Source organism: Morone saxatilis, unplaced genomic scaffold, assembly GCF_004916995.1.
Source record: "Morone saxatilis isolate NCDOM2014 unplaced genomic scaffold, NCSU_SB_2.0 Contig24, whole genome shotgun sequence".
NCBI lineage: Eukaryota > Metazoa > Chordata > Actinopteri > Moronidae > Morone > Morone saxatilis.
The window spans coordinates 24718890-24734278 of record NW_023339807.1 but is presented as its reverse complement, the minus strand read 5'-3'; positions in this window follow the sequence as shown (position 1 = coordinate 24734278).

The window sequence follows — 15389 nt, the reverse complement described above, 5'->3', positions numbered from 1 at the left end:
GCATTTTTAAACAGCCTCCTATTTGCCCTACAACTATTTTTCATATAAAATGTAAATATCTGCCTCTGTAATTGGCTCCGCATTCTTTATGCAAATGAAATTATATGGTGGCTCGAGCCGCGCGGGGAAAGAAAAAGTGTTTAATTTATGCAAAATGCAGCTCAAGGGGGCGCAAAGGTCGATAAGTTAGAACTTGTCTGAGTTTATTTCTTTTCTTTTTCTCTCCTCTCTCTCTCTTTTAGCTCCAAGTCAGAGCTCATTACAAGTTTGTTTGTTTTTTTTAAGTTAAGTGGCCTCCATCATTAGTCATACAGCAGAAGTCAATACAGTCCTGCACTTCTATGTTTGACTACAGGTGGAGGAGTTTTATTTATTTATTTTTTTTGCAGGGGATTTAAATGTGAAAATCCAGATGTCACTTCCTGCAGTGACACATTTTTTTCTGCAAGTTTACAGTCTGTTGAACCAGCAGGATTTTTTTTTTTCCTCAGCTCATATTGAGGATGTTTTGTTACATTTTTCTTTTATTTTGCATTCGATTTTATCTATACCATTCCTTTTTAACACTCCAATAGTTTATCTACTCAAGAAAGTTCAATGATTTAATATATTTATCTATTTTATTTTCTAATGGACTGAATGTTAAGTGAAGGCCAACATGCTGCCACTTGAAGACCATGACTATAATTTGCCTAACTGTTTCTCTGTCTGTTTGATTCCTATATTACAGATTTCTTCGTCGCTTTTCCAGGTCATTTGAAAGATTAATAATTTCAATAAAAAAGTCTAAGTAAGCAAATAAATAAATAGAAAAGTAAGAACAAAAGCAGCTTTAATCTCTGTAAATCAGGGACTTACAACCTCAATTAGAAATTGTTTTTTGTTTGTTTTCCTCTTTTCTAATGTAAGACTGTAAAACACGGGCAGAGTGAGAAATCTCTCGGGCCCATTTTAAAGAACGAGAGTCGACATTAAAAACACACTCATCATACTCAGAAACAGAAACATGAGCGAGACAAGGCCTGTACGACACACACATGCACTCCCGGGCCTGTGTCATCACTGCAGGCTTCATCCTTCCTGACCACAATACAGTAAACACAGCAGGAGACACTGTAGCTGCTACCAAATTATTACGCAGCAAACTGTACAAGCTGCCTATTCTCTCAGATAAGACAACATGCGTATGCCAGTTTGTGGTCTGCTGCCTGGTGAAATACTCCGACATCCCTCCTCCTCTTCCATGCACAAACCACTGACAAACATGCAGACACACCCACTCAAAACGCTTCGACACAAACATACAAATAAACAAGTCTGCATCCTCCTGCATCCTCTGCTTCCCCCTCCCTCCCTCCATCTTGCCCTCCACACCTTCCGGCCCCTTTCTCGGAAAACCTTGGCGTGCATCTTAAGAAATCCCCCACCGCACGCTGCTTAACATGGTCACTTGCTGATAAAAATACAGTTTTAAAAGCCTACATATTGATCACAGCAACACAAACACTGAGCTATTTTCTGCTACGGTAATGCATGCTTTTGCCTCGGCCTGTCAGCTTCACAGTGTGTGTGTTTAAGTGAGGGTGCAGGTGTGTGTGTGAGCTTGTGAGTGTGTGTGGGTGTAAATGTGTGTGTCTCACAGCCGAAAAGTGTGTGTCAGTCTCTCCAACCAGTCAGCCAGTGTAACTCGGTGGGGGATCAAAGGGAGCAGGGTTTCTCCCTTTCCTTCCTTGGTTTTCCATCAGGTCGGCCCCCCCTTTGCATCCACCCCACCCCTCCTCTTCCTCCTCCTCCTCCTCATCCTCCTCCTCTTCTCTTGCATCACGCTTCCCTCTCTCCTCCTCTTCCCAATTATTCCCTGATTTTCCTTCCCCGCTCGGCTGTTAAATCCACTCTGCATCCTTTTCCTCTTACTTGGCCGCGGCTGCTGCTTCCTCTCCGTCCGTCCGAGGCGAGGCGAGGAGTGTGTGTGTGTGCAGCCTCGTCTGCCTCTCTTTCACTCCCTCTCCCTCTCTCTCTCTCCCTTCTCTCTTTAATCAGCATGTTAATAAGAAAGGTAACTAATCAATACATTCAATGGCCTGGCTTGGCGATTGATACCATCTCCATCCACCTCCCCCTCGCTCTCCGCTGCTAAACACACACACAGAGTGACACACACACACACAAATACACAGCTGGAGGACTGTCCTGGGTCCAGGGGCCCTCAGTGGTAATTTAATCAAGTCACTTTATTTAGGAAGCCCATTTTAAAACAGCAAAAGTTGCCCAGTGTGATGTGAAATTTTCAACAATTTTCCAGCCTGGTTGAAAATCACAGATGTAGTACACACATTGTGGCACACAGATAGTGACGCAGGTTCAAATACAGAGGAATAAAAATGGCCTTTGAGGCAGGACTTACAGGTTTCAACTCTGGAGGCACCCGTAACACTAAGAAGGAGGCTGTTACACAGTCTATAGGAGACAGCAAAGGTTTTATTCCTTTTCCCTTTGTAGCAAGACTGTCCTCAAGAGTAAAACAACAGCATTGATCGCATGTTCAAATGCCTAAAAAGAGACCTTGTTTACCAGACAAGGACATCTTGTGGCCATGCAAATTATGGCAGAAGCAGAAGGTGGAAGTAGCGTATGGTGCCACAATTTCTGTGTTGTGGGGGATTCTGGGTTGGATGGATAGGTCACAAATAGTGTGAGACTTGGGAGAACGCTGATTCTTACCAATCTGAGTGTTGAAAAGGTCAGTGATGTAAAAAGAGGCCACTGAATGACAAAAAAAAAATAAAAACAGTAAGATTTTAAAATCAATTCTACCGCACAGGAAGCATACGAAGAGAGGCCAGTGCAGGGGTAATGCGGTCGTTCTTTTTGGTGTCCAGCATTTTAAACCCGCTGCTGGGACAAAGATGACTGATGACCACGTAAGGAATGCAATATTTTGTATTGTAATGCTTGGTTATAAGAAACAACGGTGTGGATAACTTTCTCCAGATCATGGGGCGAGAGGAAAGACTGGATTTTGGAAATTGTCCACACCTGCAGGAAACTGGTTCAAACCGTCAAAACAGATTTGCCTCTCAAAGCTGAGATCACAATCCAAAATGACACCTCGATTTTTGCCAGAAGATTTAACATACTCAGCCAACTTGTCAAGGTTTTTCGTTATTGTGATGGTAGAGCCTCGGGGGGGGGGATGATAAATGACCATTTCCCAAAATGTTTGGGACACAATTCAGTTTCAATGCACTTATGATCTTTTACTCTTTCTCCAGCCATCCTGGCCCTAAATCCTCCCATTTGAAATGTTTTGTTGCCAGTTGCTGTTAAAGGTATGTGGATATTTGGCCAGGGAGGTCCATCCAGCCCTTTAGGGCAAGAGATAGTTGGGAGTCGCAAGGGAAGGGAATATTTAAGAGCTGAATACTCACAGCTTAGGGCTGCAAACAGAGAAACATCTTGCCTTGTACCAAAGCAAACATCCACTTCTATCTCCCTGTCTCTCTCTCTCCCCAATATTATTAATAGATAGGATGGAGGAAAATACACAATCACACACACACAGACACATAAGTCCTCCCTCCTCGGGATATGGAACTCCAACAGACATGAAAACGCTCAAGCTCCTTCTGAGGAGGACATGAGAGGCATGGCACAGGATGAAGGGAAATCCTTCATACAGGAAGAACAGAGGCAACAGCCAGAATGCAAGGTGGCCTTTCAGGGCCGACTGGATGGGTTTCTCCCTGTGACCCTCAACCCGACACACACACCGACACACACACCGAACCTCCCACCCCCTTCTGTGCTGCTTTTTTGCCTTCTGGTAACTTCTGTCTCAGTGCAGAGCTTACAGTGTGATGTAGATCCTTTTACATTTGTCTCCCAGTTTATATCCACCCCCCTCCCCTCTTCTTCTTTTCCTCCTCCTCCTCCTCCTGCTTCTTCTTCTTCTTCTCTTTTGCCCTCCCTATCATTTTTCACCCGCACAGTGGAACAATCGATATGTAGAAAAGCGCTACGGTATCATGTATCATTGTGGAATATGTGATATAGATTATGGCCAGTTCATGTTTATAGTATTTTTCTTTTGTTCTGTTCAGATCACGGATGGTTTGTGAGGATCCTGCATTTATTTTGCTTGTAGATTGAAGGGTCATTTCACTGGCTGATCATTTAAAAAGATTGTATAAGTAAAAATATATTTTTAATATGTGTCATGAGTCATACTTTAATAAAAAGCCGTGAAATGTTTTAACTGCATTCCTGTAATCAGTTTTTTAGCCTATTTTTTAATAAATGGGTAGATATGATTAAAAGGAATAAAGTGCTTTATTTCATACACAGAATTATATTATATATATATTATAAATGAACAATTTTATCCCATGCTTTGGACCCTAACAACTCAGTACTGCATATTTATTTTGACAGAACTATGACAATAAATTTCTCTATCTATTTTATGATTTCGTAAATTGCATTTGAGTAAATTGCTTCAGTCCTGTGATGAGAACAGTGGTGTGTTTTTACTGTGATTGTGAAAAAACGATATCCTTCATCTTCAAATTTAGGCAATATGTTTTGGCGAATGACTATTTGAATAGCATTTTGTTTGTCAAATCAATATGTTCATATATGGTCAACAGCCCTTTTGAAATCACACGGGTGTCATAAATACTTCTCAAGGAATCTATTTTTTGCAGAAAACTCTGCGAGGTGAGACCTAAAACCCTAAAATGATCTTTATAAAACGGATCTAACAGCTGCTTTCCAATTTTATTTAGCCATGATCTGTGTCATAAACATACATACAATGCGCTTTGCAGACTCTGCATTGATCACAGCCGAGGAAAACAAAGATGGTGGACAACACTCTCCTCTCTGATATTCTCTTTCTATATTCCTGCTTCGCTCGTCTCTCCCTGTGAGCTGAGGTCCAGTTTCATTGCATTATCTGCATGTCCGGAGCGTCCCAGAGGGGCTGCAGAATGACCAGTGGCCCCGCTGACCCTCAGAGCTGCTGTCACCCTTCATCACCCCGCTCTCCATCTTGGATGGTGTGGTCACCTAGCAACCGGGGCCAGGGTTCGCCGCTCATGGACCAGAGGCTATTGGGAAATCAATCGATACGCCTCGGCCCAACCTAGCGAGCTGCCTGCCTGGCTGGCTGGCTGACTCCCCCCCCTCCCCTCCCCATGCCTCCTTACACTCCTCCTCCCCCTCTCCCTTGTTATGGCCAAATGAAGACGATGCAGTTCTCACTTTTCCACACCTCGCTGTATGTGGATATCCTGTTACAGGATAAGAAATGCCTCTGCTTGCCAGGGGCTTGCAGCTCTCGAGGCTGATGTATCTGTCCTGTCAACTGGCCTCCATTTCCACCAATGTTTGGATTGAGAGGCGGAGAGACAGCAATTAATCAAATTTCAGAAGAGGATTTCTTTCCTATCACGGTATCGGCCATGAAGAAGTGCTGACCAAAGATTACACTGGTGCACAACTGCAGCCCACCCCATCCCTCCACCACATTTATGAATTTCTTTCAGCACATTGGAGCACTCCAGTGTTTCTGAGAGCAATAACTCCACCACTCCAATCCTCCCTTGGCTCATCCTTTGGATCATTTCCACATGGGTCTATGTGAATCTAATTAGAAACCTATCAGACATGAACGCAAAGATCACTTTCATTAGCAGAACAATGATAAATGTTAAAGGGATTACAGAATCCCCAAAAATAAAGAAAGATTTTTTAAGCTCATAGAAACATCTCAAAGGTCAGATCTGTTTAGCAGGACCTCAATTTATTATGGAGGTCCCCTCAACAACCTTTACAATCAGGGTGGGGTCAGCAACCCTTGATCCCCTCCGACCATTGGGGGGATGGGCAAAATTCGATCACCTTAAACAGTTTAAGACAGAAGGTGCGGGGAGAAGGAGAGGATGATGAAAGGATGGGGGAGGATAGAAGGTGGAGGAAGAAGAAAGAAGGGGAGGAGGAAAGGGAGGAGGAGGAGGGGTGAGGTTAGCACTGACAACAAACCAGTGCTAATCTGTTCTCCGATCAGAGCCATCAAACTGAATGGCTCAGCTAAAAGAGAATCTGGTGGTCCATCTGGGCTGCTGAGTGACCCCCTGTGCTCTTCTGCACCTTAGAGGAGAAATTCGATTTAACTTTAACCTTACATGGATTCCACTTCAGTGGTACTGTCTAAAATATATTTAAATTATAGTCACCTCCTGTACTTATTTTCCATATGAAGGCAGTGTCAAATGTATTATTGCAACAGTTTAAACATTCACCAATCCGTCAAATTTCTGTCAAATTGACAGAAAAACTTTAATCATTTATCAAGCAAAAAAAGTCTTAAGTCTTTCTTCAGACCTACTAGTAGCACCTCAAATGTGAGATTTTGCTACTTTTCTACATTTTAAATCATTGTAAATTGAATATCATTGGGAGTTGGTCTGTTCGTTGGACAAAACAAGCAATCTGAAGATGTCATGTTGAGCTGTGGGAGATAGTGGTGCAATGATGCTCTATAGACTACATGATTAATAAAAAGAAGTTGAGAATTGAAATGAATCATCAGCAACAGCCCATACTAAATTTACAGTAAGGGAGAGATTGAGTATATCTGCAATTAATCAACAAGATTAGAGCACTTGCACTGCACTGCATTGCATTAAACAGCAGATGCGCACCACACTTGATGCCAAACAACAACAGGCAGCTGCAGTGCCCCCTCCCACCTCTCTCCAGATTAGGCTGACAGATTTCTTGACTTTTGTTGTTGTCATCCCCGCAACTAAGAAGATGATGCTACCTCTGTTGTGGAGTTTGCCAGATCCCCAGATGGTCATCCAGCACGTGGCTGGAGGTGGGCCATGAAATGACCCCCCAGCTGGACACTGTGGCCAGGTCACTGATCTCTGAGTCTCCCCTGACCCCCCTCCTCCTTCTCCTTTTTTAGGGCCAGCTGCCATCGCAGCAGTCCTATCCTAATGGTGTTGGATTGCCCCCCTCTACGACCCCCACATCAGCGGCTAGCCAGGCCACGGGGAGTGTCCAGCTGCCCTGTACCCCTCCCCTCCCTGTATCCACTGGCCTTTCACTGGACACAGGAGAGCCTAGGGGAGTGGGGGCAGAGTGTAAAAGGATGGGCTTGTCTGATTTGCACCCCCACCCCAGTAAAAGATAGGAAGAGGGGCAGATGAGAGCAATAGCCACAAGGATGAGCCATGGCCACAGAGGCATGACATTGACACGGACGAAAGAAAAGAACCTTTTAACCATAAAAGTGGAATAGTCGCCTCTGGAAATCGGAGGCGACAGTAAATGTGTTTGTGAGTGCCAGGGTGTCTCACTCATTGTCCCCATTACATGTCCCATGGAGTGCAGGAGAAAAGAGGGGGGACAGGCGAAAACTAGATGGGCAGAGGGAGGGGGCGATGCTTAAAAGCATTCTCAGTGACATACGCAGACATGCATCCACATGAAAATACTGTTCAGTTGTGTGCAGCTAATGCGGCGCTGCTTCCAAAGAGCCCGGTACAGTTGGATGACTTGGCATGGGCCCACCCGGCGCAGGGGGAGGTACGCCTTTGCTGGGCTGGAGCCTGGCTGCCTACTGAGAGAGGGGGCTTCTGGGTTCGCTTGCCTGGAGTAATGTCGATAAATCAATAGGACACACGTCACTGCAGGCCCAGAGAAGCCACATGAAACTGTCATTGATCGGCATAAGGTGGAGTGTGTGTGGGGGGAGAGGGGTAAGGGAAGAGGGGAGGGATGGATGGAAGTGTTGCGATGGGAGGGGTGAGGCTGTGGGGGAGGGAGAATCCAAACGCAAGGAACCCAAGGGTCATCTCTCCCCCGCCACTCCCTCTTCCTCCTGCTCCTCTTTCTTCCCACTTCTCCCCTAACAATGAACGCCGGTGCATGGATGGGGTGTCAAAGGTCAGTGCAGTGGCCACTGGCCCCTGAACAACACTGCAGAGCCACGTGCCCATCAATAGCTCACTGTCACAGCTCACAAAACACAGAGTGCCTCTGGTGCTAGAGGACAACCTCTGTATTGTCCACAGTGACTCCACTTCCACTCGACAACATACTGCGTTCGTGGTCATGTTTCACTCTCCTGTCATTCAAGCAAATCCATTGCGGTTTGTGATTTGTCATTCATGTCTGCTGCTTCAATGAGAATAGAACCAAATACACCAGTACAGAGGGTGAACCCTAAAAGAAATGCATGCAAGCTGGGTATGTGTCGCACTCGTGGTGTACAACACTTTCTGAAACCACCATTTCCTCCTCTGCAGCAGTGTCGGCAACCACAGCAGCCTGATACAGCGCCACTGACCGTAGTGAGAAGCCACAGCTGATTGCCTTCCCTCCCACTCTCTCTCTTGCTCTCTCCCTCTCAATCCTGCGTTTTCAGCAGTAGTTTCGATTGGCGATCAATACGGCACATGATCAACACAGGCCCCAGATCATGATATCCATCCCCTTCACTTAGGACCGACCCAGCTCAGCGCCAAGGCTCTGGAGCCAACGAGCCTCTGGTTCAAAGTGGGTTGGAAGTTCAATGCCCACCACGGTCAGACAGACGGAGATTCAGCGATTGTCTGGGTGTCAAGTTCTCCTGACAGTCTGTCTGGCTCGGCCTGCTGGGTTTTGATCTGAAGAAAGCTTCGGCTAACCTCAACCAACAGAGTCGCTCCCTCCCTTCGTTCCTCACTCCGTTTTTGTATCTATCCTGCTATATTTCTCTGCTCTTGTGTCTACAGTTGCTCATGGTGAGCTAATGGCCAGCACATTGATCATGCTTGCTCAACCTCCAAATTGGGGTCAACCACAAAAGAGGCCCTGTCTCCACTGTCAGGAAACAACTGCCGATTTCAAACTGTCATCTGTGCATGTTTTTCTGAAAATAATCCAGAACCCACACACCCGGATATGCACCAGACTTGCTGCAACCTAGTTTGCCTTCGAGCGTCCTTCAACCCACATTAGGGAGAGGAGGAGGTCACCAAAATCCCCCCAGAACCTCCGCCCTCGCTCCCATTTTTCACCTCTCTTTTCGAGCAAGCTGTTAACCTTTATGTAATTTCTTTAATTGTGGAAGTTGACGCTGGGCTGGAGCCCTACGTCACCTTTGCATTCGTTTCCCTGACACTTTCATTATCACAATAGGTATATGAAATAGACAGGTGCAAAATGCATGGCAGCCCTCTGTCCTTGCTCGGCCGGTTGCCATGGAAACGGCTGATAGAGTAGGTTATCGATCGCTGTGTCCAGTCCCCCTCCGTTCCCCCACCCCCTGAACTGACTTTTTTTCTGCAGTGATGGGCGTGGATCAATAGCCTGTATATTGTATGCTTTTCTCGCCATTCGTCCTCCATAATAGCAAAAGCGAGAGAGAGAGAGAGAGAGAGAGAGAGAGAGAGAGAGAGAAAAGAATTGTAAGCGATATTATTTCATGGGAAAGAAGAAGATTTGAAAGAAATTTGATGATAAAATTAAAAGAAAAACGCTTAGAGCCTGATGACATAATGATGTAAATACAGTAATGGTGTTTTGTATTTTGTGCACTCAGAATCCCTTCTATTTTATGGATAAGGATGGAAAGAAAGAAAGAAAGAAAGAAAGGAAAAGATAGAGAAAAAGAAAGAACGAAAGAATAAAGGAAAGAAAGAAAGAAAAAGGGGGTCGCAGGGACCCCCAGCATTCCTTCTGTCTTTCTGTCACAGTCACTCCTCTTCTCTCTGGCGCAGTGTTTACACATACATGTCACGGCACATTTACCCACATATGTAAGTTTTTTTTAAGTCAGTTTATCCAAATCTTCTCTTTTTAATTCAAATACATTTTACAATCAACCATCAGAGAGGGCCAATTCATGTCTTTAAAAACGTGACGGTGAATAGAGAAGCCGCTGCGGACCTGGGGGAGCTCGTTTAAATCTCGCCTGAGGGATCCCTCCAGCGAGGGGTCATGGTTGAAGTCATGGAGCAGCGGATTTAAAGGTGGGCACTCCTCAAGGTGTCTCTGTCGCCCCGAGGCACGGTCATCACAATTCCAAGAGAGGTGGAAATAAAAGTGCACTGAGGACACAAAGGCTTTTGGACACTTCTGGAGAAATTAGCCAGCCAGCTCACTGATGGTCAACAACCTTGGCTTAGCCCCCACCCCCCTGGTATACCCTTCTAAACGACTTGATCCCATACATCACAATTCATCTCACCATTTCTCTGTACTGTATTGATATTACACTGACAAATGAATGTGAAAGAGACAGTTTAGCTGTAATGATTCCAGGGGAGCAATCTTAAAAGCAGGAGAGCAAAAGAGAAAAGGATATTGCATACATTTTTACTCCAACCTGCCAAGCTCTCCATACATGCATCATCTCAGCGCTCTCATTCTCAGATTGTAAAGCCATATTTACAGAAAAATGGGAAAGACAACATGTGTAGACTGAGGTCCAGTCTATATGGAGAGTCACATTGTCCATTTTTCTCCTTCAGCACCAGGCTGATATTATATACAGTCTCTCCCCCTACACACATATGTCAATATGTTTGGTCTTCACTGGGAGGAATGTGCCCTGAGGCTCCCATATAAAATTAGCAGACCATTCCCATGTTGGCTCCCTTTCATGCCCCCACTTGCAAAGCGGCCGACGCCACTGTATCAATAATTCAGCCACAATTTAGTTGTAGTTGGGCCACATGTTACGGGTCAGTTGTAACGGGCACTATTGCCACAGGATGCCTGATCTGTCTGATGGGCTTGTTGGATGTTTGTGGTCAAATGGGCTGATGTCCTACTATTGTGGTTTGACTAATGTATGCTACACATAAACAAACCTGCTGAACTCCACAGAATAATGTTTTTTTTACAGGTTTTGGTCTGTGTTTAAAGTAGCTCTATGCATCATTCTCAAAGAATAGCAATAACCCAAAAGCAACTTAAAGGGTCAGGTCTCCCAAATTACAAAAATATATATTTTTTTTTACTTACCCCTATCAATCCCTAGAAATTCGTATATTTTTGTTTTGTTTGTTTTTTGGTCCCATTCCTAGATTTTCAGTAAAACACCAGTATATGTAAAATAAATGTTGTTTGTGTTGATCAAGGGAAAGATAAATAATCCCTATTAAAACTGTTAAAACAGCATGTTCTGTGAATTATCCAGAGTATCAGAGACACAGATTATGGTGATCTGATCTGATCAGGTTTGATGTTGCCGATGATTTTTTTTTTTTCTAAGCACCACAAATGAAATTGGATTCACATACATCATAGGCAGAAATTTCAACAGATGAAGTGATGTGTGTTCTGCTCCAGTTTATTAAGAATGATTAGAGAAAGAAGGTAGCATCCACAATGATAGCCTATGCCTAAACTGATTACAGAAATGTAACCTATCTGAAATCAAATTTTGTAAAAAGATATATCTCTAGCGGACCTGGTTTCACCAAATGGTATATGAATAACAAGCCAATGTCTTAAGTAATTTTATCACTCACATGTAGTTTCACGCCATTTAGTCTCTTATATGCACAGACGGTGTGTCATTTTACGTGCGAATGTCATAGAGACAGAAATGTCAGATGACGTAGTACAAAGAGTGATAAAGTCTGTGTAGGGTGAAGGTCGGGGGTGGATGGTTAGACAAACACAGGACTTTCACCCAGGAGACCGCTAGTCGTGACATCTTTTCCTAAACCTAATGAAGTAGTTTTGGTGCCTAAACCTAACCAAAATACGACCACATTTATATTATTGTTCCAGGACTTTGTCCTGTGCCATCTCTAACGTCATTAAATGACACGTGAAAAGCTTGAAATGCATAGACATTAATGTATGGGAGTAGTGGAGTGAAGGGGAGACAATATGCAGGCAATGTCATCGAGTATACAGGCTATATGGAGACAAACCTCTGACAATTCCAAACACATGATCCCCTCCAGAGATAATAATCGGATTTCCTAGTCAACTATCTTTCCCTAAATTAACAATATATAGTGTGTAATGTAGTGACTATAAAATAGAAATAGAAGGAAAAAAGACAGCCTTGTGTTCAAAAGGTTACATTTTCTCTCCAAATCCAAGAGAAAACATGTAATTGACTTTCTCCAACAAAAAACTGTGAGTAGAGTAAACCCTTTTAAATATGTCTTTTTCCCATGCAGTGCACATATGAGGCCATCAAGTTAACAACAAATTGACACTTCACAACACAGCTCATTCTAAACAACCACATGTGTGTTTTTCATCTATAGAATCCACATCAGCCTTAAACAAGTCTGCGGGGACCTTCTCCCCCACGTATCCCACCAACACTGCTTGATGTCCGCCCTCCTGTCTTAAGCCAGCCTTGGGATGGTGGGGCTGCTAATCTCGTGCTATAGAAAAAATGGAAATCCGCATGTGTATGTGCATGCTGGATGGAAAGAAGGGGCTGGGAGAGGAGAGAAGTGGCTGCCCTTGCACCTTGGTGAGATGAAAAGCCCCCAAAGCCTGGAGAGAAGGAAAACACTGGCAGGGCAAAAGTCAAACTCCCAAGGCCGTCTGAGAGAGAGAGGAAAATCTACCAAACTTTTTCTCCCCTCCGGCAGATTGTGTATGTGGTCAAAACGGAAGATCTGTGTGGAAACTCTGAGTTACTGAATGAAATGTACATTCAACACCATTGCAAACTTATGGGCAAATTGTGAAAGGATTCCAAACTGCCATGACCTGGTTTTATGTTTAGTATTTTACTGTGTGTAATGTTTCATTTATTTGCCTACGGTATTGCATCACGTAGTTTTTTTTTTTTTTTTTTAAACTTTGTAGCTTATTTAATCAGAAATAGTTAATGTTACAGAGAAGAACATAACGTCCCCCTCTGCTAGAATATAAGTTTTGCTTATTGCTCATTTGGATGGTTGAGCTTCACTGTTCGGGAGGATGTATGTGCATGTATGTTTCATACTCATCAGCTGAGTGGGGTTCCCATTAAATTCGTTTAAGACGTATACGTGTAGGATTTTCTGACTTCACAGCAGCTTGAAAGCCAATCGCTGTCATGAAACTTGTGTGATGTGGGAAATAAACTTTTTTATTTCTGGATTTTTTAACAATGGAGACGGAGTATGTCATTTTAAGATGTTTTAATTAGGTTTACAAGGTAAAACATGCCTGGAGAGTTTCTTTAAGATTTGAAGCCAGATTTTCAGGGGACTTCAGTCTAAAACAACAACAAAGTTGCTAGAAGTTTAACTGCAGGAAAGCAGAAACGTTTTGAGTTCAGTTGTCTGCAGTAAAAGAAGGGAAGACTGCCTGAAGATCTGCCGGATTATCACAAGAGAACGTTTAGTGACATGCATGCCAGAGTATCAATACTATATCACAGGAGAGAACATCATGACATATCGCATTATTGATTATTTGTCACACCCCTTTAGTAATTAGGGTTAAAGACACTAAAGTGAAAATTGAATAATTGTCATTTTCTGGTTTACTGTAAGTGTTCTTTTCAGTTTCCTTCAGATTACTATAAGCTCTTATAGCTGGAATTTGAAGAATTAGGAAGACATACATTTGTTTAAAGTATTGCTTTTTGTCAAGACAGTGACAGAGGCACAGTCCTCTAGTTAAAATGCTTACTTACTGAGTTCTCACCCACCTCAAGAAATACGTTTCAATCCAGTATGAGACTAATTTACCTAATCTTCACAGTTCCTAAAATGCAGTGAAAATGCAAACAACAATGCATAAAGGGACATCTACAGTCCCTGACGTTCCTAATGTAGTTTGTGAGTTTAGTTTCTGGGGTTATTTGCTCAAGAAGCGCCATTATGTTATCACTCCAGCTCAAAGAGAAACAACTAAAATAAAGAGAAACTGACAAGATAACTTCCTTCCTAATGGAGTCTTCTGTGCGCTATAAGAGAGAACTGGAGCACAAGAAAAATAGTGCCTATTCTGTGCCTCTCACAAATTACTTCATGAATACTTTACCACTAATTTACTTTTTAGTGTTAAAAACCTAAAATTAAAAATTCTTGCCTCCAGCTCTGGCAATGTTGACCATAATAATTTCTTTGTCCAATATGTGTGTTTTTCAGAAACTACAGTAAATTCACCCATTTACAACGATCAATACAGAGTCAGAGAAAAAAAAATCCACTGCAGATGCCTGAACAGCTGATGCTGGAGGTTAAGTGTTCCTGAGCACACATAGAGGTATGTGTGCTAAAAGAAAAAGCATAAAGCACAGGAGTGATCTATGTTCTTAAGCACCTCCATGTGCTTTGCTGGCACCCTTGATGAGTTGTCGCTATGATTGGGTGGAAAAACAAGTCTAAGTGATGTGGTCCTCCAGTCACCTGACCATCAGCACGCCATGTCTGCCATTGCCGGCCCCCATCTTGCCCGAGTCTGCATGGCACGGCGACGTATTGCACAGGTATATGGCAGTCAGTAGTTATTCATCATCCATAATGTTAACGATTACAGCATGTCGATAACAAACCCAGGAGTTAAATGAGTTTGTGCACTCAGCTACGCCTGCGCCTTGGCGGTTCAAGGTCACTCCCTCCCGTCCCTGACAGGAGGGATGATTCCCGGGCCAGGCTGCGAGCACACACATCTTGACTCAAGGTCAAGTGTGCCACTATTTAGAACAAATAGATACATAAAACACTCAATCTTGTGGGTGGGTTAAGTATGGGCCAGGACCTTGGGCTGGGATAAAGTTGGCCGGCGGCTCGTATATTTCGTCCTGTACCTGTATTTCAGCTTGACACTTTGTCACCCCACACCTCATCCCCCCTCTACCCGATTTAACGTTTTGAAGTCCCTCTTATGTGACTGAACGCAAAAAGTTAGCATTGATTTTTGTCATGTAAGAGCTCACCGGAGTGCAATGTGGACGGATCTCGAACGTCTCAGGATGACAAACTGTGTTTATCATTCAGCCCGGTGGCCAGCTGAATTTAGACTCTGCAGCCTCCTTTAAGCTGCTCTGTCAAACATACCATGACCAAAGCTGCTATTCACCTATGGATGGTTGAAGAAACAAAAACATAGAGGGCCTTTGTGTTTGAGCAAGAGCAGGACAAGGCCAGGGCGCGTGGCGAGAGGATACACTTGATTTGGAGTCAGTTAGCAGCTCATGCCTATCGTAATGGACAATGGGGCAAGGGCAAGTGTCTCCCTCCCCTTAGCTTTCCTCTCTCCCTCTCCCTGTCTCTTGGCGTGCTTCCCCCAGGAGACACGAGCCGGGGGCTGGGCGCTCTGATGGCCAAGCGTGACATTTAAACCCCTGCCCTTCGGTAGCTTTAGGGGGGCTTTGTGGAGGAGATGGGGGGGGGCGCAGAGAGGTCCATCTGAGCACA